At 46.3% G+C, this 23,045-nt stretch overlaps 14 non-coding genes across 14 annotated transcripts; all 14 read left to right on the top strand.

Moving 5' to 3' along the window:
- Positions 1 to 366: 366 nt before the first annotated feature.
- On the top strand, positions 367 to 530 carry LOC143941571 (U1 spliceosomal RNA). The gene has a single exon (XR_013264257.1). It is a non-coding gene; the product is annotated as a U1 spliceosomal RNA (small nuclear RNA).
- Positions 531 to 1,105: 575 nt separating this feature from the next.
- Positions 1,106 to 1,269, top strand: LOC143941570 (U1 spliceosomal RNA). The gene has a single exon (XR_013264255.1). It is a non-coding gene; the product is annotated as a U1 spliceosomal RNA (small nuclear RNA).
- Positions 1,270 to 1,844: 575 nt separating this feature from the next.
- LOC143941569 (U1 spliceosomal RNA) lies at positions 1,845 to 2,008 on the top strand. The gene has a single exon (XR_013264254.1). It is a non-coding gene; the product is annotated as a U1 spliceosomal RNA (small nuclear RNA).
- Positions 2,009 to 2,583: 575 nt separating this feature from the next.
- On the top strand, positions 2,584 to 2,747 carry LOC143941568 (U1 spliceosomal RNA). Its single transcript, XR_013264253.1, has one exon. It is a non-coding gene; the product is annotated as a U1 spliceosomal RNA (small nuclear RNA).
- Positions 2,748 to 3,322: 575 nt separating this feature from the next.
- Positions 3,323 to 3,486, top strand: LOC143941567 (U1 spliceosomal RNA). Its single transcript, XR_013264252.1, has one exon. It is a non-coding gene; the product is annotated as a U1 spliceosomal RNA (small nuclear RNA).
- A 575-nt stretch (positions 3,487 to 4,061) lies between these two features.
- Positions 4,062 to 4,225, top strand: LOC143941566 (U1 spliceosomal RNA). The gene has a single exon (XR_013264251.1). It is a non-coding gene; the product is annotated as a U1 spliceosomal RNA (small nuclear RNA).
- Positions 4,226 to 4,800: 575 nt separating this feature from the next.
- Positions 4,801 to 4,964, top strand: LOC143941564 (U1 spliceosomal RNA). The gene has a single exon (XR_013264250.1). It is a non-coding gene; the product is annotated as a U1 spliceosomal RNA (small nuclear RNA).
- Positions 4,965 to 5,539: 575 nt separating this feature from the next.
- On the top strand, positions 5,540 to 5,703 carry LOC143941563 (U1 spliceosomal RNA). The gene has a single exon (XR_013264249.1). It is a non-coding gene; the product is annotated as a U1 spliceosomal RNA (small nuclear RNA).
- Positions 5,704 to 6,278: 575 nt separating this feature from the next.
- On the top strand, positions 6,279 to 6,442 carry LOC143941561 (U1 spliceosomal RNA). The gene has a single exon (XR_013264248.1). It is a non-coding gene; the product is annotated as a U1 spliceosomal RNA (small nuclear RNA).
- A 575-nt stretch (positions 6,443 to 7,017) lies between these two features.
- LOC143941560 (U1 spliceosomal RNA) lies at positions 7,018 to 7,181 on the top strand. The gene has a single exon (XR_013264247.1). It is a non-coding gene; the product is annotated as a U1 spliceosomal RNA (small nuclear RNA).
- A 575-nt stretch (positions 7,182 to 7,756) lies between these two features.
- On the top strand, positions 7,757 to 7,920 carry LOC143941559 (U1 spliceosomal RNA). The gene has a single exon (XR_013264246.1). It is a non-coding gene; the product is annotated as a U1 spliceosomal RNA (small nuclear RNA).
- A 575-nt stretch (positions 7,921 to 8,495) lies between these two features.
- LOC143941558 (U1 spliceosomal RNA) lies at positions 8,496 to 8,659 on the top strand. Its single transcript, XR_013264245.1, has one exon. It is a non-coding gene; the product is annotated as a U1 spliceosomal RNA (small nuclear RNA).
- Positions 8,660 to 9,234: 575 nt separating this feature from the next.
- Positions 9,235 to 9,398, top strand: LOC143941557 (U1 spliceosomal RNA). The gene has a single exon (XR_013264244.1). It is a non-coding gene; the product is annotated as a U1 spliceosomal RNA (small nuclear RNA).
- A 575-nt stretch (positions 9,399 to 9,973) lies between these two features.
- LOC143941556 (U1 spliceosomal RNA) lies at positions 9,974 to 10,137 on the top strand. The gene has a single exon (XR_013264243.1). It is a non-coding gene; the product is annotated as a U1 spliceosomal RNA (small nuclear RNA).
- Positions 10,138 to 23,045: the final 12,908 nt, after the last annotated feature.

The raw sequence follows: 23,045 nt of genomic DNA, 5'->3' as shown, positions 1-23,045 counted from the left end.
TATCTGGATGATGCATGCTTTCCATAGCTCTACGCGACGGGACAACAGGCCTCGTTTCACAAGTGGAAGCTGCGTTGTGCCTGGATGCTTCGTTGCCGCCCCTCTATGCAAATATATATATGTGCTGCTGTAGCGTAGAATGAGAGACTGCTGGATACCCTTGCATGCATGAAGACATTTCAGAGGCTTCCTGGGTGGGCTACCAAAACGAAACCAATAGGCCTGACTGTTGACAGGGATGGTGTGCCTTGCTGATGGAATAGCTCCGATTGAAGCTAGTTTTCCAGCAGGCACCCAGAAAGCCCCTCCGTAACCTGGTGGAGGCGTACCCCTGACCGGGGGGTGCTAGAGTGACGATTCCAACTCATACTTACCTGGCAGGGGAGACACCATGATCACGAAGGTGGTTCTCCCAGGGCGAGGCTCGGCCATTGCACTCCGGCTGTGCTGACCCCTGCGATTTCCTCAAATGCAGGAAACTCGACTGCATAATTTGTGGTAGTGGGGGACTGCGTTCGCGCTTTCCCCTGATTATTCCTAGTTCAAAGACAGACAGCTTAACAGAAGAAACAGCCTTTGTCGTGTTGTTTTTTTTGTTTTTGTTTTTTGACCAGGTTTCCTCTAGCACCTGTTCCTTTCTCAGGTATGCAGTGGTGTTGTTGTTTCAATGCTAGTACACTGTGCAGGCCTTCTACCATGGTTCAGCGCGTCAGCCACTCACTTGTCCTGATTCGACCCATATCTGGATGATGCATGCTTTCCATAGCTCTACGCGACGGGACAACAGGCCTCGTTTCACAAGTGGAAGCTGCGTTGTGCCTGGATGCTTCGTTGCCGCCCCTCTATGCAAATATATATATGTGCTGCTGTAGCGTAGAATGAGAGACTGCTGGATACCCTTGCATGCATGAAGACATTTCAGAGGCTTCCTGGGTGGGCTACCAAAACGAAACCAATAGGCCTGACTGTTGACAGGGATGGTGTGCCTTGCTGATGGAATAGCTCCGATTGAAGCTAGTTTTCCAGCAGGCACCCAGAAAGCCCCTCCGTAACCTGGTGGAGGCGTACCCCTGACCGGGGGGTGCTAGAGTGACGATTCCAACTCATACTTACCTGGCAGGGGAGACACCATGATCACGAAGGTGGTTCTCCCAGGGCGAGGCTCGGCCATTGCACTCCGGCTGTGCTGACCCCTGCGATTTCCTCAAATGCAGGAAACTCGACTGCATAATTTGTGGTAGTGGGGGACTGCGTTCGCGCTTTCCCCTGATTATTCCTAGTTCAAAGACAGACAGCTTAACAGAAGAAACAGCCTTTGTCGTGTTGTTTTTTTTGTTTTTGTTTTTTGACCAGGTTTCCTCTAGCACCTGTTCCTTTCTCAGGTATGCAGTGGTGTTGTTGTTTCAATGCTAGTACACTGTGCAGGCCTTCTACCATGGTTCAGCGCGTCAGCCACTCACTTGTCCTGATTCGACCCATATCTGGATGATGCATGCTTTCCATAGCTCTACGCGACGGGACAACAGGCCTCGTTTCACAAGTGGAAGCTGCGTTGTGCCTGGATGCTTCGTTGCCGCCCCTCTATGCAAATATATATATGTGCTGCTGTAGCGTAGAATGAGAGACTGCTGGATACCCTTGCATGCATGAAGACATTTCAGAGGCTTCCTGGGTGGGCTACCAAAACGAAACCAATAGGCCTGACTGTTGACAGGGATGGTGTGCCTTGCTGATGGAATAGCTCCGATTGAAGCTAGTTTTCCAGCAGGCACCCAGAAAGCCCCTCCGTAACCTGGTGGAGGCGTACCCCTGACCGGGGGGTGCTAGAGTGACGATTCCAACTCATACTTACCTGGCAGGGGAGACACCATGATCACGAAGGTGGTTCTCCCAGGGCGAGGCTCGGCCATTGCACTCCGGCTGTGCTGACCCCTGCGATTTCCTCAAATGCAGGAAACTCGACTGCATAATTTGTGGTAGTGGGGGACTGCGTTCGCGCTTTCCCCTGATTATTCCTAGTTCAAAGACAGACAGCTTAACAGAAGAAACAGCCTTTGTCGTGTTGTTTTTTTTGTTTTTGTTTTTTGACCAGGTTTCCTCTAGCACCTGTTCCTTTCTCAGGTATGCAGTGGTGTTGTTGTTTCAATGCTAGTACACTGTGCAGGCCTTCTACCATGGTTCAGCGCGTCAGCCACTCACTTGTCCTGATTCGACCCATATCTGGATGATGCATGCTTTCCATAGCTCTACGCGACGGGACAACAGGCCTCGTTTCACAAGTGGAAGCTGCGTTGTGCCTGGATGCTTCGTTGCCGCCCCTCTATGCAAATATATATATGTGCTGCTGTAGCGTAGAATGAGAGACTGCTGGATACCCTTGCATGCATGAAGACATTTCAGAGGCTTCCTGGGTGGGCTACCAAAACGAAACCAATAGGCCTGACTGTTGACAGGGATGGTGTGCCTTGCTGATGGAATAGCTCCGATTGAAGCTAGTTTTCCAGCAGGCACCCAGAAAGCCCCTCCGTAACCTGGTGGAGGCGTACCCCTGACCGGGGGGTGCTAGAGTGACGATTCCAACTCATACTTACCTGGCAGGGGAGACACCATGATCACGAAGGTGGTTCTCCCAGGGCGAGGCTCGGCCATTGCACTCCGGCTGTGCTGACCCCTGCGATTTCCTCAAATGCAGGAAACTCGACTGCATAATTTGTGGTAGTGGGGGACTGCGTTCGCGCTTTCCCCTGATTATTCCTAGTTCAAAGACAGACAGCTTAACAGAAGAAACAGCCTTTGTCGTGTTGTTTTTTTTGTTTTTGTTTTTTGACCAGGTTTCCTCTAGCACCTGTTCCTTTCTCAGGTATGCAGTGGTGTTGTTGTTTCAATGCTAGTACACTGTGCAGGCCTTCTACCATGGTTCAGCGCGTCAGCCACTCACTTGTCCTGATTCGACCCATATCTGGATGATGCATGCTTTCCATAGCTCTACGCGACGGGACAACAGGCCTCGTTTCACAAGTGGAAGCTGCGTTGTGCCTGGATGCTTCGTTGCCGCCCCTCTATGCAAATATATATATGTGCTGCTGTAGCGTAGAATGAGAGACTGCTGGATACCCTTGCATGCATGAAGACATTTCAGAGGCTTCCTGGGTGGGCTACCAAAACGAAACCAATAGGCCTGACTGTTGACAGGGATGGTGTGCCTTGCTGATGGAATAGCTCCGATTGAAGCTAGTTTTCCAGCAGGCACCCAGAAAGCCCCTCCGTAACCTGGTGGAGGCGTACCCCTGACCGGGGGGTGCTAGAGTGACGATTCCAACTCATACTTACCTGGCAGGGGAGACACCATGATCACGAAGGTGGTTCTCCCAGGGCGAGGCTCGGCCATTGCACTCCGGCTGTGCTGACCCCTGCGATTTCCTCAAATGCAGGAAACTCGACTGCATAATTTGTGGTAGTGGGGGACTGCGTTCGCGCTTTCCCCTGATTATTCCTAGTTCAAAGACAGACAGCTTAACAGAAGAAACAGCCTTTGTCGTGTTGTTTTTTTTGTTTTTGTTTTTTGACCAGGTTTCCTCTAGCACCTGTTCCTTTCTCAGGTATGCAGTGGTGTTGTTGTTTCAATGCTAGTACACTGTGCAGGCCTTCTACCATGGTTCAGCGCGTCAGCCACTCACTTGTCCTGATTCGACCCATATCTGGATGATGCATGCTTTCCATAGCTCTACGCGACGGGACAACAGGCCTCGTTTCACAAGTGGAAGCTGCGTTGTGCCTGGATGCTTCGTTGCCGCCCCTCTATGCAAATATATATATGTGCTGCTGTAGCGTAGAATGAGAGACTGCTGGATACCCTTGCATGCATGAAGACATTTCAGAGGCTTCCTGGGTGGGCTACCAAAACGAAACCAATAGGCCTGACTGTTGACAGGGATGGTGTGCCTTGCTGATGGAATAGCTCCGATTGAAGCTAGTTTTCCAGCAGGCACCCAGAAAGCCCCTCCGTAACCTGGTGGAGGCGTACCCCTGACCGGGGGGTGCTAGAGTGACGATTCCAACTCATACTTACCTGGCAGGGGAGACACCATGATCACGAAGGTGGTTCTCCCAGGGCGAGGCTCGGCCATTGCACTCCGGCTGTGCTGACCCCTGCGATTTCCTCAAATGCAGGAAACTCGACTGCATAATTTGTGGTAGTGGGGGACTGCGTTCGCGCTTTCCCCTGATTATTCCTAGTTCAAAGACAGACAGCTTAACAGAAGAAACAGCCTTTGTCGTGTTGTTTTTTTTGTTTTTGTTTTTTGACCAGGTTTCCTCTAGCACCTGTTCCTTTCTCAGGTATGCAGTGGTGTTGTTGTTTCAATGCTAGTACACTGTGCAGGCCTTCTACCATGGTTCAGCGCGTCAGCCACTCACTTGTCCTGATTCGACCCATATCTGGATGATGCATGCTTTCCATAGCTCTACGCGACGGGACAACAGGCCTCGTTTCACAAGTGGAAGCTGCGTTGTGCCTGGATGCTTCGTTGCCGCCCCTCTATGCAAATATATATATGTGCTGCTGTAGCGTAGAATGAGAGACTGCTGGATACCCTTGCATGCATGAAGACATTTCAGAGGCTTCCTGGGTGGGCTACCAAAACGAAACCAATAGGCCTGACTGTTGACAGGGATGGTGTGCCTTGCTGATGGAATAGCTCCGATTGAAGCTAGTTTTCCAGCAGGCACCCAGAAAGCCCCTCCGTAACCTGGTGGAGGCGTACCCCTGACCGGGGGGTGCTAGAGTGACGATTCCAACTCATACTTACCTGGCAGGGGAGACACCATGATCACGAAGGTGGTTCTCCCAGGGCGAGGCTCGGCCATTGCACTCCGGCTGTGCTGACCCCTGCGATTTCCTCAAATGCAGGAAACTCGACTGCATAATTTGTGGTAGTGGGGGACTGCGTTCGCGCTTTCCCCTGATTATTCCTAGTTCAAAGACAGACAGCTTAACAGAAGAAACAGCCTTTGTCGTGTTGTTTTTTTTGTTTTTGTTTTTTGACCAGGTTTCCTCTAGCACCTGTTCCTTTCTCAGGTATGCAGTGGTGTTGTTGTTTCAATGCTAGTACACTGTGCAGGCCTTCTACCATGGTTCAGCGCGTCAGCCACTCACTTGTCCTGATTCGACCCATATCTGGATGATGCATGCTTTCCATAGCTCTACGCGACGGGACAACAGGCCTCGTTTCACAAGTGGAAGCTGCGTTGTGCCTGGATGCTTCGTTGCCGCCCCTCTATGCAAATATATATATGTGCTGCTGTAGCGTAGAATGAGAGACTGCTGGATACCCTTGCATGCATGAAGACATTTCAGAGGCTTCCTGGGTGGGCTACCAAAACGAAACCAATAGGCCTGACTGTTGACAGGGATGGTGTGCCTTGCTGATGGAATAGCTCCGATTGAAGCTAGTTTTCCAGCAGGCACCCAGAAAGCCCCTCCGTAACCTGGTGGAGGCGTACCCCTGACCGGGGGGTGCTAGAGTGACGATTCCAACTCATACTTACCTGGCAGGGGAGACACCATGATCACGAAGGTGGTTCTCCCAGGGCGAGGCTCGGCCATTGCACTCCGGCTGTGCTGACCCCTGCGATTTCCTCAAATGCAGGAAACTCGACTGCATAATTTGTGGTAGTGGGGGACTGCGTTCGCGCTTTCCCCTGATTATTCCTAGTTCAAAGACAGACAGCTTAACAGAAGAAACAGCCTTTGTCGTGTTGTTTTTTTTGTTTTTGTTTTTTGACCAGGTTTCCTCTAGCACCTGTTCCTTTCTCAGGTATGCAGTGGTGTTGTTGTTTCAATGCTAGTACACTGTGCAGGCCTTCTACCATGGTTCAGCGCGTCAGCCACTCACTTGTCCTGATTCGACCCATATCTGGATGATGCATGCTTTCCATAGCTCTACGCGACGGGACAACAGGCCTCGTTTCACAAGTGGAAGCTGCGTTGTGCCTGGATGCTTCGTTGCCGCCCCTCTATGCAAATATATATATGTGCTGCTGTAGCGTAGAATGAGAGACTGCTGGATACCCTTGCATGCATGAAGACATTTCAGAGGCTTCCTGGGTGGGCTACCAAAACGAAACCAATAGGCCTGACTGTTGACAGGGATGGTGTGCCTTGCTGATGGAATAGCTCCGATTGAAGCTAGTTTTCCAGCAGGCACCCAGAAAGCCCCTCCGTAACCTGGTGGAGGCGTACCCCTGACCGGGGGGTGCTAGAGTGACGATTCCAACTCATACTTACCTGGCAGGGGAGACACCATGATCACGAAGGTGGTTCTCCCAGGGCGAGGCTCGGCCATTGCACTCCGGCTGTGCTGACCCCTGCGATTTCCTCAAATGCAGGAAACTCGACTGCATAATTTGTGGTAGTGGGGGACTGCGTTCGCGCTTTCCCCTGATTATTCCTAGTTCAAAGACAGACAGCTTAACAGAAGAAACAGCCTTTGTCGTGTTGTTTTTTTTGTTTTTGTTTTTTGACCAGGTTTCCTCTAGCACCTGTTCCTTTCTCAGGTATGCAGTGGTGTTGTTGTTTCAATGCTAGTACACTGTGCAGGCCTTCTACCATGGTTCAGCGCGTCAGCCACTCACTTGTCCTGATTCGACCCATATCTGGATGATGCATGCTTTCCATAGCTCTACGCGACGGGACAACAGGCCTCGTTTCACAAGTGGAAGCTGCGTTGTGCCTGGATGCTTCGTTGCCGCCCCTCTATGCAAATATATATATGTGCTGCTGTAGCGTAGAATGAGAGACTGCTGGATACCCTTGCATGCATGAAGACATTTCAGAGGCTTCCTGGGTGGGCTACCAAAACGAAACCAATAGGCCTGACTGTTGACAGGGATGGTGTGCCTTGCTGATGGAATAGCTCCGATTGAAGCTAGTTTTCCAGCAGGCACCCAGAAAGCCCCTCCGTAACCTGGTGGAGGCGTACCCCTGACCGGGGGGTGCTAGAGTGACGATTCCAACTCATACTTACCTGGCAGGGGAGACACCATGATCACGAAGGTGGTTCTCCCAGGGCGAGGCTCGGCCATTGCACTCCGGCTGTGCTGACCCCTGCGATTTCCTCAAATGCAGGAAACTCGACTGCATAATTTGTGGTAGTGGGGGACTGCGTTCGCGCTTTCCCCTGATTATTCCTAGTTCAAAGACAGACAGCTTAACAGAAGAAACAGCCTTTGTCGTGTTGTTTTTTTTGTTTTTGTTTTTTGACCAGGTTTCCTCTAGCACCTGTTCCTTTCTCAGGTATGCAGTGGTGTTGTTGTTTCAATGCTAGTACACTGTGCAGGCCTTCTACCATGGTTCAGCGCGTCAGCCACTCACTTGTCCTGATTCGACCCATATCTGGATGATGCATGCTTTCCATAGCTCTACGCGACGGGACAACAGGCCTCGTTTCACAAGTGGAAGCTGCGTTGTGCCTGGATGCTTCGTTGCCGCCCCTCTATGCAAATATATATATGTGCTGCTGTAGCGTAGAATGAGAGACTGCTGGATACCCTTGCATGCATGAAGACATTTCAGAGGCTTCCTGGGTGGGCTACCAAAACGAAACCAATAGGCCTGACTGTTGACAGGGATGGTGTGCCTTGCTGATGGAATAGCTCCGATTGAAGCTAGTTTTCCAGCAGGCACCCAGAAAGCCCCTCCGTAACCTGGTGGAGGCGTACCCCTGACCGGGGGGTGCTAGAGTGACGATTCCAACTCATACTTACCTGGCAGGGGAGACACCATGATCACGAAGGTGGTTCTCCCAGGGCGAGGCTCGGCCATTGCACTCCGGCTGTGCTGACCCCTGCGATTTCCTCAAATGCAGGAAACTCGACTGCATAATTTGTGGTAGTGGGGGACTGCGTTCGCGCTTTCCCCTGATTATTCCTAGTTCAAAGACAGACAGCTTAACAGAAGAAACAGCCTTTGTCGTGTTGTTTTTTTTGTTTTTGTTTTTTGACCAGGTTTCCTCTAGCACCTGTTCCTTTCTCAGGTATGCAGTGGTGTTGTTGTTTCAATGCTAGTACACTGTGCAGGCCTTCTACCATGGTTCAGCGCGTCAGCCACTCACTTGTCCTGATTCGACCCATATCTGGATGATGCATGCTTTCCATAGCTCTACGCGACGGGACAACAGGCCTCGTTTCACAAGTGGAAGCTGCGTTGTGCCTGGATGCTTCGTTGCCGCCCCTCTATGCAAATATATATATGTGCTGCTGTAGCGTAGAATGAGAGACTGCTGGATACCCTTGCATGCATGAAGACATTTCAGAGGCTTCCTGGGTGGGCTACCAAAACGAAACCAATAGGCCTGACTGTTGACAGGGATGGTGTGCCTTGCTGATGGAATAGCTCCGATTGAAGCTAGTTTTCCAGCAGGCACCCAGAAAGCCCCTCCGTAACCTGGTGGAGGCGTACCCCTGACCGGGGGGTGCTAGAGTGACGATTCCAACTCATACTTACCTGGCAGGGGAGACACCATGATCACGAAGGTGGTTCTCCCAGGGCGAGGCTCGGCCATTGCACTCCGGCTGTGCTGACCCCTGCGATTTCCTCAAATGCAGGAAACTCGACTGCATAATTTGTGGTAGTGGGGGACTGCGTTCGCGCTTTCCCCTGATTATTCCTAGTTCAAAGACAGACAGCTTAACAGAAGAAACAGCCTTTGTCGTGTTGTTTTTTTTGTTTTTGTTTTTTGACCAGGTTTCCTCTAGCACCTGTTCCTTTCTCAGGTATGCAGTGGTGTTGTTGTTTCAATGCTAGTACACTGTGCAGGCCTTCTACCATGGTTCAGCGCGTCAGCCACTCACTTGTCCTGATTCGACCCATATCTGGATGATGCATGCTTTCCATAGCTCTACGCGACGGGACAACAGGCCTCGTTTCACAAGTGGAAGCTGCGTTGTGCCTGGATGCTTCGTTGCCGCCCCTCTATGCAAATATATATATGTGCTGCTGTAGCGTAGAATGAGAGACTGCTGGATACCCTTGCATGCATGAAGACATTTCAGAGGCTTCCTGGGTGGGCTACCAAAACGAAACCAATAGGCCTGACTGTTGACAGGGATGGTGTGCCTTGCTGATGGAATAGCTCCGATTGAAGCTAGTTTTCCAGCAGGCACCCAGAAAGCCCCTCCGTAACCTGGTGGAGGCGTACCCCTGACCGGGGGGTGCTAGAGTGACGATTCCAACTCATACTTACCTGGCAGGGGAGACACCATGATCACGAAGGTGGTTCTCCCAGGGCGAGGCTCGGCCATTGCACTCCGGCTGTGCTGACCCCTGCGATTTCCTCAAATGCAGGAAACTCGACTGCATAATTTGTGGTAGTGGGGGACTGCGTTCGCGCTTTCCCCTGATTATTCCTAGTTCAAAGACAGACAGCTTAACAGAAGAAACAGCCTTTGTCGTGTTGTTTTTTTTGTTTTTGTTTTTTGACCAGGTTTCCTCTAGCACCTGTTCCTTTCTCAGGTATGCAGTGGTGTTGTTGTTTCAATGCTAGTACACTGTGCAGGCCTTCTACCATGGTTCAGCGCGTCAGCCACTCACTTGTCCTGATTCGACCCATATCTGGATGATGCATGCTTTCCATAGCTCTACGCGACGGGACAACAGGCCTCGTTTCACAAGTGGAAGCTGCGTTGTGCCTGGATGCTTCGTTGCCGCCCCTCTATGCAAATATATATATGTGCTGCTGTAGCGTAGAATGAGAGACTGCTGGATACCCTTGCATGCATGAAGACATTTCAGAGGCTTCCTGGGTGGGCTACCAAAACGAAACCAATAGGCCTGACTGTTGACAGGGATGGTGTGCCTTGCTGATGGAATAGCTCCGATTGAAGCTAGTTTTCCAGCAGGCACCCAGAAAGCCCCTCCGTAACCTGGTGGAGGCGTACCCCTGACCGGGGGGTGCTAGAGTGACGATTCCAACTCATACTTACCTGGCAGGGGAGACACCATGATCACGAAGGTGGTTCTCCCAGGGCGAGGCTCGGCCATTGCACTCCGGCTGTGCTGACCCCTGCGATTTCCTCAAATGCAGGAAACTCGACTGCATAATTTGTGGTAGTGGGGGACTGCGTTCGCGCTTTCCCCTGATTATTCCTAGTTCAAAGACAGACAGCTTAACAGAAGAAACAGCCTTTGTCGTGTTGTTTTTTTTGTTTTTGTTTTTTGACCAGGTTTCCTCTAGCACCTGTTCCTTTCTCAGGTATGCAGTGGTGTTGTTGTTTCAATGCTAGTACACTGTGCAGGCCTTCTACCATGGTTCAGCGCGTCAGCCACTCACTTGTCCTGATTCGACCCATATCTGGATGATGCATGCTTTCCATAGCTCTACGCGACGGGACAACAGGCCTCGTTTCACAAGTGGAAGCTGCGTTGTGCCTGGATGCTTCGTTGCCGCCCCTCTATGCAAATATATATATGTGCTGCTGTAGCGTAGAATGAGAGACTGCTGGATACCCTTGCATGCATGAAGACATTTCAGAGGCTTCCTGGGTGGGCTACCAAAACGAAACCAATAGGCCTGACTGTTGACAGGGATGGTGTGCCTTGCTGATGGAATAGCTCCGATTGAAGCTAGTTTTCCAGCAGGCACCCAGAAAGCCCCTCCGTAACCTGGTGGAGGCGTACCCCTGACCGGGGGGTGCTAGAGTGACGATTACAAATTGTGCGTTGTGGTAGTACGCCTTTCTTAATCAATGGGCTAAGTGAGATAAGTCACCTACTCTTAGAGATGTGTAATGTGTCACAGTAATGTGATACAGTACTGTTCAAAAATGGCGGCGGCGACGACGACGACGACGACGACGACGACGATAGCAATTGTAAAAGACTAAGTACTGTCTAGAATAAATATTCCAAACAATTTTTGTTCATAGCCTTTAGTTCAGTTAACTTTTAAAAAATAAAATTGATTTTACATGTGCTATGCTTTCAATTTCCATCCATTTCATATTAGGGTGACTACATCAGAAACAGCAAAAAATAATACTAAACATATTTGATATTTGCAGTAATATTTATTTGGCTGTTTAGGTTTAATAAATAATCATTTCCTAATTTTATTTTGACACATTTTGTCATAATTCATTTTTATCTACACTGCAGCAGCACATACATTTGCATAACATCAGGTAAGTATGGTTATGGAGGGGCTTTCTGGGTGCCTGCTGGAAAACTAGCCTCAGTCTGAGCTATTCCATCCACAAGGCACATCTGAAATATCTTCCCAGTCTACACTACAGCAGCAGCACATATAGCCTGTTCCATCGCATAGGGACAATTTCCATCATCTGGGCACTTTAAAAATCCCCATCTCTCACAAACGCCCTTTCTTTTAAGAGATTCATTGGAAACACTTTGCTTCTCTAAGTTTTTTGAGAGCAGTGTCTGATTGCTTTATCACAGCAGCCTAATAAGCTCAACATGGGGACAAGGTGCTATGGGCTGGAGCGCAAGAGGCTGGTCTGGAGGGATCCCATCACAGGATGCAGTTAGAGGGATTCCAGCCAAAATAGGCAGCTGAGAGAGCAAAGAGAGTCCCTGACAGACTGGGACAGACAAGGGGAGAGACTGCCAGCTGTAGCAGTGTGCCAAGTCTTCTTCTAACCTTGTCCTGAGGAGTTTCCATGTGTGCGTCTGGCAGGACTGTGGCGGAGAATCAGGCAGGAGGATTGGGAAGAGAAGCAGCCAGGTGGCCTAGCATTCTGCAAGCAAGTGGAACTGGGATCAGTAACCACAGGGAAATAGCAGATGTGTTGTGCTGTTCACTCAATTTGTGCTACTTTCACAATGGGGACTGAGTTCCTGCTGTAATGGGCCTTTGCTGAACTAATGATCTACTCTTAGCTCCCTCTGGAGTGAGCCAGCAGAAGCTATACAAAGAGGAAGTGTGTGCAGGAGGAAGCAAGAAGAGGAATATGTAAATAGGGAGGAAGTTGGCCCTGAAGTTCTGTTTGTTTTCACACCTGGCATCCCATACTTATACTTACTTTATCAATCTATCATCCCCTAACAAAACATCAAAAACAAGCCAAAGACTGATTTTCTGTGTCTGGTTGAAAGAAATGCAGTGTTACTGGCTGTGCAGCAGTGAGGAACCCTTTCACTTGCAGTCCCCGTGGAGATGGTGTTATAAAAGGAGTGAACCTCCCAACTAAAAAGTTGTTACACTTAATGCTAATTTGTGATTAAGCTCTAGTGGTGTATGCAATTTCATGAACACGTGTCAGTCCAAACTGTATTTTAAAGACTTGGCAGCCCACTTTTATTTAAAGTAAACAAAGTTCAAAGAAAATAACAGCAATTTCACTCGCAGGGAGTTTTACCATTACTTTATAGTTCAAACCTTCAGCCTCCTGGAGGCTTACACTCCTGCACCACTGCTTCTTCAGACCTCACGCCTAGACCTTTGGGTTGCTTCTCAGAGCGTGTGCTTAATAAACTTAACTTAAAAAATTAATGATACACATTATGAGATTTTTTTTTAGTTCTATGAGCTACTACATGGTTCTATTTGATGATCATTCGTGAGTTTATGTGAAGAATGTTGGAACCGGCTAGAGACAGGGCTGAGTTTCCTGCTGGAGAATTGCATTGTTGACCTTAACTATTAGGCTGGCCAAAGACTGCTAGACTCTTGGCTGGTTCCTGGTGAACCAGCCGAAATTCAAACTATTAATGGGCAGACTGAATAATAATAATAATAATAATACATTTTATTTATAATGCAATTTCCATCAAAAGACCTCAAAGTGCTACATAATTACAATAAAAAACAAACAAACTGCTTAATTTACAAAACATTTGCTAAAAAGAAAAATCTTCAACCCCTTTTTAAAATTTTCAGTAGACTGAGAAACCCTCAAACTATCAGGCAAAGCATTCCACAGACGTGGGGCAGCAGCACAAAAAGCCCTATCTCCCATGGTTTTCAACCTAGTTTTTGGAATCTCTAAACAATTCAAATGAGTTTAGCGAAGGGAACGAGGTAAATTTTGTAATCTAAGAAGTTCCTTAAGATAAGGTGGAGCTTGTCCATATATGCATTGATGGACAAGAAGAGAGACCTTATACTCAATCCTTGTAGAGACCAGGAGCCAATGAAGAGATTTTAAAATTGGAGTGATATGCTCATGCTTCCGCACTCTCATTAGGATCCTCGCTGCAGAGTTTTGAACATATTGTAACTTCTGCATGCTCTTTCTCGGAATCCCAATGAGAAGTGTGTTGCAATAATCCAGCCTAGAGGAGACAGACAAAGGCATGTTTAAACCTTTCAGCATTGGAAAAAGAAAGGATAGAAAGAAGTTTAGATATATTACAAAGGTGGTAGAAAGAAGTCTTTCATACTTGATTTATATGAGCTTCAAAAGTGAGTTGGGAATCCATTTTTACACCAAGATTAGTGACAACAGACAAAACTGGAATTTTAGAGCCTGAAAAGGCAATACTTGTTATCAGCGATGATTTAATCTGGTGAGACGTTCCAATCATAATAAACTCAGTTTTGGAGCTATTTAGTTGCAAGAAATGTTGTTCCATCCACTCCTTTATCTCCTCCAGACAGGCGGTAAGGACTGAAAGGGGCGACTGCACTGAAGGAGTTTCAGCTGCAGCTTTTACATAAAGCTGTGAATCGTCAGCATAACAAAGGAAAGAAATATTATAACGATTTATAATATGGCTTAAGGGAGTAAGATATAGAATAAATAAAATCGGGCCAAGCACTGACCCTTGGGGAACTCCGCAGGTAACCACATGCGGTTTAGATTTAAAATGACCCAATGTAGTTTGTTCAATCCTATCTGTAAGATATGACTCGAACCAACTGAAGGCTAAATTTTTTAGTCCAACATTATAACGAAGACTATCTAAAAGAATGCCATGATCGACAATGTCGAACGCAGCTGACAAATCCAACATAATAAGTAAAGATAGAGAGCCGGCATCAGATCACATAAGAAGATCATTTGTGACTCGAACAAGAGCGGTCTCCGTACTATGAGCAAAACGAAAGCCTGATTGAAATTTTTCAAAAAGGCTGTTATGCTTGAGATGATCCTGAAGATGACTTGCAACTACTTTCTCTCGTTCAAAATTTTTTATTTTATGTTAAAATAAATTACATGTACAGAATATAAGACAAATTATGTGATACCAGAAATAAAAAGTAGACTTATTGAAGTACGGATGATGCAAAGAAGAATTTCAAGATATTCTCGTGGGAATGACAATAAATGGCCTTATATATTTTAGAATTTGAAAACATTCTTATAGCTGAGTTTTAAACATTTTAATCCCAAGAAAATATAAATATGTCTAAAATAAGCAACTACTTTCTCAAGTACCTTAGATAAAAAGGGAAGATTAGAAATAGACCACTGCTTAAAAAATCCACTTTTGATCCGGAAGTCCTTTCTAATTATAGGCCTAACAGCACTTTTTAAAACGAAAGGAACATGCCTAGTTCGAAAAGAGTAATTAACAACAGCAGTAATCAATGGACTTAAAACTGAAACATAAGTTTTTAACAGTGGAGTTGGAAAAGGATCCAAGGAACAGGTAGAGGGCTTCATTCGCTTAACAATACCCTGTACCTCTTCCAGTGACACCTCTGGTAAATGATCCATTTGTCGGGGCACAAAACAGTTTAAACGGACAGTTTGAGCCAAGGGACCAGACAGAGAAGAACGGATATAATCAATCTTGGATCTAAAAAAATCCATAAATTCATTACACCGCTCTTCCGAAATAGCAGTAGTCGATGGCGAATTTGGCTTAAGCATTTGATTTATAGTTGAAAAGAGCTGCTTAGCATTTCCTGAACTATTTCGTATAACTTTAGAATAGAACTGCGACCTAGCCTCCTTAAAGGAACTATGCATATAGATGTTGATGCTCCCGGTAAATTTGTTCATGGACAGTGAGGCCAGAGGCTCGAAAATGCCGTTCAAGAACCCGCCCCACTGTCTTCATCTTACGAAGCTCATCTGTATACCACGGGGCTGAGTGAATAAAAGTAACAGCTCTCGTTTTAAGTGGGGCATAAAAGTCCAACAGACTTCTAAACTGGCTATTATAATATGCCACTGCATCATCAACAGAGCAAAATTGTGTAGATAGATGCTGAAAATCCGTTGCCAAAAGTTCCGGAATTATATTTTTTACGTTTCTAAAACAAATGTCCCGCTTAGGCCGCGTACACACGCGCGGACTGTTCGCCCAACTTTGTCCGTCCAACAGTTTCGGCAAACAGTCCGCTCAAACTTAGCATGGACGGACATGGCCACACACGACGGACGAACAGTTTGCTGAAACCGTGCGCGATGACGTGAACGGCACGTACGACGGGACGAAAAATACGACGTCCTATACACTGCATTATAGCTTTCGGCGTGAAAATCCTTTCTGAGCATGCGCGCAACTTTGTTTGACGAACAAGCCTACACACGGGCGGACTGTTCGCTCAAACAAGGTTTCAGCGGACAGTTTTTCGGAATTTCCGAAAAACCTTGTCCGTCCAACTGTCCGCTGAAAGCCCACACACAAGCGGACTGTCCGCCCAAACACTGTTCAGCGGACAAAGTTGGGCGAACAGTCCGCCCGTGTGTACGCGGCCTTAGGCTTATAACAGCTGGATGGTGATGTCAAATCCATTGAAATAGCCATATGGTCTGACACACCTAGGTCATACACCTGCAAATTAGTCAAAGGAGCAGAGTTCGTAATGACCAAATCCAAGGTATGCCCCCTAGTATGTGTGGGGACATCAACGAGTTGTTTTAAATTAAAACAATCCAGCAGCTGAAGAAATTCAGCTGCGGGGTAGCATGAAGGGGTATCAACATGAATATTTAAATCTCCCAAAATAATAACATTTACATTTGATATACAAAAGGTTGTTAAGAGATTTAACAACTCAGCAGTAAATGATGAACTAAATTTCGGTGGCCTATAAACAAGAATGAACAACACAGGGGAAGGAGTTTTACATTTAAAAGCAAGACATTCAAATGACACTAAATCTGGTACTAATTGCAAAGATAGCTCCAAATGGCTGCGATAGATAACTAGCAGGCTCCCACCTCGCCCTGTGCTATGGGCTATGGGCTATTTCAAGATAACTATACCCTTTAGGACAGCACTCGTTTAAAGAAGAAAAAATATTTGGCTGATGCCAAGTCTCTGTAATGAACATAAAATGCAAACATTTATCCAAAATGTGATCATGAATAAAACAGGATTTGTTTGTAATAGATTGTGCATTTAAAAGTTCAATTTTACTGCTTGATAACGTAACACATCTTTGCACCGGCCGCAACAGACTAAAGTCCACCCCATGTTTCTTCTTCAGCTCACAGAGCGATGTTACCATAGAAACATTTAAACCACGTAACTGATAAACATCAGCACTCCGACGACGCATGAGTGGAGTAACAGATCGCATTGCTGACCAAAGAGTTGGGATGGTATGATTAGTCTGTGAACAAACAAACTTTTGTCGAGAGCTTCTATGGATATAACGTGGGCGGCGAAGTAGTCCTAGCTGTTTAATCACCGCAACACATGATGGGGCAGAAAAACTGGTGTAATTTATCAGCTGTTTAACTGACTAATTTAAACAAAATGATGGCAGCATTGTAGAAAAATCCGCAGCACAAAAGTGCAATGTACAAAAAAAAATAATAAAAAAAATGACACAATCAGGGTTATAATAATCTATACCCAAAAATGGCTAAAACATGGTGCAGGAGTTCATTTTAAGCCAGGTACACTATAGTCCTTCAAATGGTACTATTCCCAGTTTGTGTAGAAATTACAAAGGATAAAGTCCCCATGCCTGCTTACCAGCTTCCCAATTTAAACATAAGCAAAAAAGGCTGTATAGCCTGAAGGAGATGACATACTCAGCTGAATGTACCAGCCTGCTGGATTTGCTTGTGATTATTGCTCCTAGCAAGGGTGGCTTCCCTTGATACCCTTGGCCTGCTGAGAGCACCTATATATTTGGATGGAATCAAGGGATCTGCATTCTGGGCCGTCTGGGTGGACGTGTGCCATATGCTCTGGCTGCTAGGCTGGGGATTGGGCCTATCCCAGAGGCATCTGGCTGCTAGGCTATGTGAGGGCCTATACAGAAGGAAAGAGAGCAGTGCAGGGTTGGAATTGCAACTTGCAGTCCAAAAAGAAGTGATGGTTCTGTTGGCCAGAGAACCTGTCAATGGTCGGAGGTAGAAGGGAAGCTGTCACCACAAAGGGACTGACCATCTTTACCAGGGACCACATTTTCACCAAAAGGGCACAGTGGAGAAGTCAGGGAGCCAACCTCCGGAGGAGACACTTGCAGAGCAGCCTTGCAAGTCAAGACAGGGACCTCGCCGGTTAGTAGGGGTGAAGCTTGATAAGTATCTGCAGTGCCAAGAGTAAGAGTGTGTGACGCTTGAGGTGATGCCACCAAAAACCTTGGAGGGCCTCAAAGGATTCTGAGTCAGTGAATCAGAGGGTCTAATGAAAGGCAGGGAGCTCAGTGTTGTCTTCAATAACAAGAGGCAATTATAGTGAAGCTGAAAGGACTGCTGCATTTGGGTTAGGAACTGTTAAAGGCTGTTACCATAGGAGTGTGCATGTGCAAGAGTGGCGCCTTGCTGGGGCCTTTTCCTGCAAGGCTATCTTCCTATTGAAGTCTCAGAGTCTGCCAATTGAATCTACAACTACTTAAGGGTGTCCTGGCCCTAACCTTCGTTCCCCCAAAAATACAAAAAAAGACTATCAAAAGAAATAAAACCTCTTTTACATCAAATAAGTGTCTGGCGCCCAATGTCTTTCACCATCTTTGCACCCACTATGCCCCACAACATATTGAAGGATGTCAGCTATCTTTGGCCAATTGAAGCACAAAGACAATTTATGCTTTATGATTTGCTTATACACATCTGAAGCACAAAGACATTTTCTGGTTTATATTAATTTGAATCACAGAGACATTGTATTGTTTTTTTTTATTTATTTTTTTAAATAGTCTTTATTAAGGTATTACCATACAAAAAAAAAGACAAGATACATAGGAAGAAAAAGAAGATACACTTTTCTTGCAAATGACAGATTTCGATCTCCACAACAAGTTAGACACATTGGCAAGAAAGGGAAAAGGAAAAAGGAACAAGAAAACAAAAACAAAAACAGCAGTGTCGGGATATTGGTACAGTAATGTAGTTAAACCAACAAGTACATATTGCGGCAGAGAAGCTGCCAAGGGAGTAGTAGGATGTACATCATACATTATATCAACTAATTTGCAAAACTATCAATCCGACTCCCTTGGGCTGCAGAGGACTCATTTAAAGAGGGTCTAATGCCATATCATTATTTAACTATAAAAGTACACTACCGAGGATTGTGTGAACAAGAAATAGTGATAGAGGGCAAAAGAAATAAAAAAAAATAATGAGAGAAAGGAATTAGAGGGGGGGGGGGGGGGTGTAGGTGGTCTGGTCTGGTCCGGATGATGGGGGCACTAATCAGTCTATATTTTTTTACCAAGTTCTCCAACTCTTCCATTTATTATCAAAGTATTTATTGTTTCCTCCTGCTGCTGCTATTAGTGACTCATACATATAATGGGTCTGCGTAGTAGTAAACACTTCGGCCACATCAGGGGCCTTGTCCAGCTTCCAATGTCTTGTGATCAGGGATCTGGCTACCAGCAATACGTGCGTGACCACCACTCTAAATTCTGGTGGGAAGGAGTCTATGCCTAAGTTTAGTATGGCCAGGGTTGGGCTGGGGGGTGTGATGATGCCCGTGATGCTGGAGAGCGAGCGGAATACGGAATTCCAGTAGCTAGTGAGATTTTTACATGTCCAAAACATATGGAGCAAGTTACCCACCTCTCCACAGTTCCTCCAGCATAGCGGGGAGCCGTCCTTACTGAACTTGGCCATCCTATACGGGGTAAGATACCATCTAAGGGCAATCTTTTGTGACAATTCCCAATGGTTAACACATTTTGAGGCTCTATATAGCCACCTGAAAGCTTCCTTCCACTGTGAAATAGTAAAAGTTGTCTTAAGGTCAGCTTCCCATTTTTGATAAGGGGGCGATTTGACAAATTCAATTTTTTGTTGGAATAGGTTATAAAATAAAGAGATACCTTTACAAGATGCAGGGGTATTATTGTAAAATTGCCAGGCCTCCCTTGGGACATGAATGGTGGGTGATTTAATGGATCTGCAAAAGTGATGGACTTGGTTATATTTGTATTTATCGGAGGACGGTAAGTTAAAATGAAGTTGGAGAGCATCAAACGAGATAAGGGAGTTCCCATCATATAAGTCAGTGATAAATTGTATACCTTTTTCCTGTCAGCTTGTGAGTGAAATATTGGGAATGGCCTGTTGGAGGGTTGATAAGGGTAGTGGAATGGCAGTCAACCTATCAGATGGAAGAGGAAGCTTCAGAAAGGTTCTCCAGGTATCTAGGGAGGCATGGAGAGTGGGAGGTAGTTTGTGAATAGGGATTGGATGGAGAGCGTCAACCATCAAAAGATGTTTGAGGTCCTTGGTCGGGCTTAAGGCTTGCTTGACACTGTACCAGGGAGTGTCCGGTGAGTGCTGGATCCACTTCTTAAGTTGTGTAAGGATAGAGGCCCTATAATAGTCCTGCATGTCAACCAGACCCATTCCCCCGGCCGATCTGTGTTTGGTTAGTAAAGGTTTTGCGCATCTAGGCCTCAAATTTTTCCAGATGAAGTTCTTAAGTAAAGAATTCAGAGCTTTGATATGTTTTGATTTTAATGGGATTGGTAGGGTCCGGAAGACATACAGCACTTGAGGGAGGAGTAGCATTTTAAATGTAGCAAGTCTGCCCGACCAAGTCAGTTTGGTGTTGGCTAGGCGTTTTACTTCCTTGTTAAGTTTGTCTATGAGGGGCACGTAGTTGGCATCTGCTAACCTCTTAATATCGGTAATTTTTAGGCCAAGGTATGTTATACTGTCTTTGCTCCAGGTATAAGGGAAGGCGTTCTGTAGTGATTTACAAAGAGGGTGTGGGAGAGGGAAGTTCGTGGTGAGGTTAGGAACAGAATGATATCATCTGCGAATAAATTTATAACATGTGAACCATGTGGAAGGTCAAATCCACAAATATGGTGGTGAGTTCTAATTCTTTCCGCTAGGAGCTCGATGAGTACGTTAAAGATGGTGGGGGAGAGGGGGCACCCCTGTCTCGTACCATTGGATATAGTAAACATGGTGGACAGCATATTGGACGTATATACTTGTGCGCAGGGGGACGAGTAGAGGGCCATTATAGCAGAATAGATAGGGCCTGAGAATCCAAACTTTTGCAAGGTGAGTCTCATATAACCCCAATGGATCCTGTCGAATGCCTTCTCCGCATCCAAGGAGAGGATCAGAGAAGGCATCCGACAGGCCCTGGCATATTGCACAATGCCAATAACTCTTCTTGTGGCATCTGAGGCCTGCCTACCTGGAGTAAAGCCCGCCTGGTCAGAGCTGACCAGCTCAGGCAGGAACGGGAGTAGTCTATGTGCAAGGATTTTCGCAAACAACTTAACATCAGAATTAAGCAAAGAAATTGGTCTAAAATTGGCTGGTGAAGTAGGTTCCTTCCCTGGTTTCGGAATGGTGACCACATAAGCTTTAAGCATTTCTGTAGGAAACGAGGCAGAGGACATTGCTGCTGAGTAAACATGCTGAAGTGTTGGTATAAGGTTTTCTTGAAAAGACCTATAGTAATCATTGGGGAGCCCATCCGGGCCTGGAGACTTTCCCAAAGGGAGGGTCCTAATGAGTTTCCTGATCTCAGGCTCCGTAATAGGGGAGTTCAAAGAGCTAAGTTGGTCAGGGGTAAGGGAGGGCAAATAGATTTTTGCTAAGAACTCCTTTATATTCTGCTCATTCGGTTGAGGTGTATTAGAGTCAGTTTTAAGGTTGTAGAGCGAGGCATAGTACTCAGCAAAGGAGTTCGCTATGTCTTTGGGATTATAAATCTTCCTTTTAGTTGGAGGGAGGATGTATAAGGTATAAAATTTTGGATTTGATCCTTGCTGCCCTGAGCCTTTGAGCAAGAAATCTGCCTGCCCGATTGCCGGAGGCGTAGTGGGACAATTTGAGATATTTGACATGTTTATCATATTGTTCTATCAATAGAAGCCTGAGATCAGAGCGATATTGGGCAAGATTTTGAGCAAGTTGTAAAGTAGTACATTTTTTATTAAGAGACTCTAATGATCTAATTTTAGTGAGAAGTTGGTCAAGTTTTTGTGCCCTCTGCCTCTTTTCTCTAGCACATATTTGTAATAATACTCCTCTTATATAAGCCTTGTGCGCACACCACAGCATCATTGGATCAGAAACCGACTGGTCATTTAAAGAGAAAAATAGAGTGCGCGTTATTTTGAAAAATATGAGCATTTGCCCTCCAAATATATGCAGGGCCTGGAGTGTGCCCCTCCACCACCGTGACAGAGACAGGGGCATGATCAGACCATGTGATATCATGTATGGTGGAGGAGGACACTGCCTGCAGAAGAAGTTTATCAACCAGAATCAAGTCAATTCTAGAGTATGTGTTATGCCTTAAGGAGTGATAGGTATAATCACGCTCGTTTGCATGCTGACATCTCCAGACATCATACAAGTCCTCTGCATGAAGAAGAGGTTGAAGAGAAGGTGGTTGTCTTCTAGCTGTAGAGGTAGTGTCTACTTTGTATTCTGGTGTCAGATTATGGTCTCCACATATCACCAACGACCCCCATTTGCTGGCAGAGATTTTATTGTGAAGGAGTTTCAGGAAACGCAGTTGGTGAGAATTGGGTGCGTACAAGTTCACCAAGGTGTAGGGTTTGTTGTTAAGTTCACATAGAAGAATAAGATAACGGCCCTCTGGGTCAGCATGTATTTCCTTCATGGTAAAGGCAACCGATGCGATAAGTACGCCCTTCTGTTTCTTGGCACAAGATGCCATGAAAATATGCGGAAAGTTTTTGTGGCGAAATTGGGGTGTGCAGTCAGCAGCAAAATGGGTCTCCTGGATGCAGAGAACATCAGCTCGCAATTTAACAGCTTCTTTCCAAAGAGAAGACCTCTTGACAGGATTTTTGAGACCATTAACATTAAACAAGACTATATTAATAGCCATAGGTAATCACTGAAGAAAAAAAGATAATGAGGGTACCTCGGGTATATTTCCAGAATCTCCTGTAAGTTGTCTCCTGGTGTTGCTTGAAGACTTTCTTCCAGAGTAAGGAGTGTAGAGGCATGCGGACAGACCAGACCTTCTAGGAGAGGATTATAGAGGGGGAGAGAAAAAAGAAAAAAGAAAAACAAGCAAACAAAGTTCTGTAAAAAGAGAGGTGCAATCCTGCACTCAGAGGCATAACATCTGCCCATAGTTTGGGGGGGGGGGAGAACAGATACACTGAGTGGGGTCCTCAGTGCAACAGGAACATTATTGTTAAAAAAAAAATACAATTGATGTGTATTCAGTACTGACATCACTTGTGTTTCTTCTTGCGCACCACCTTTTGCCACTCCATCTGCAAGTGTTCACTGGAGGAGAGGGAGGCACCTTCCGAAGTCAGGGCAGGGAGAATGTCCAATGACCGCAACAGTGCGAGGCCCTCTTCAATGGAGGTAACAACAGTAGCTTTGCCCTCGTGGGTGACCGTTAATTTAACTGGATAACCCCACCTGTATGGGATATTGTGGTTGCGCAGGGCCTTAGTTACAGACAGAAGGGATTTGCGCTTCTGCATGGTGAACTGTGAGAGGTCGGCAAACAGTTGGATGTGAGCGTATTCTGCAGGCGGGTTCTGGTGTTTGCGGAAAGCAGACATGAGTTGCTCCTTCGTTTGAAAAAGGTGAACTCTCATTAAGACATCACGAGGGGTGTTATCAGGGAGAAAAGCAGGTTTTGGCAACCTATGAATGCGGTCAATTTGCAATTCTGTTTGGGGCAGGGAGGGGAGAAAGGCCTT

The sequence above is a fragment of the Lithobates pipiens genome, unplaced genomic scaffold, assembly GCF_037356315.1.
Source record: "Lithobates pipiens isolate NorthernLeopardFrog02 unplaced genomic scaffold, aLitPip1_a1.2 Scaffold_3, whole genome shotgun sequence".
Lineage (NCBI taxonomy): Eukaryota > Metazoa > Chordata > Amphibia > Anura > Ranidae > Lithobates > Lithobates pipiens.
The sequence above is the reverse complement of the archived record's forward strand: the minus strand, read 5'-3'. Positions and strand labels throughout refer to the sequence as shown.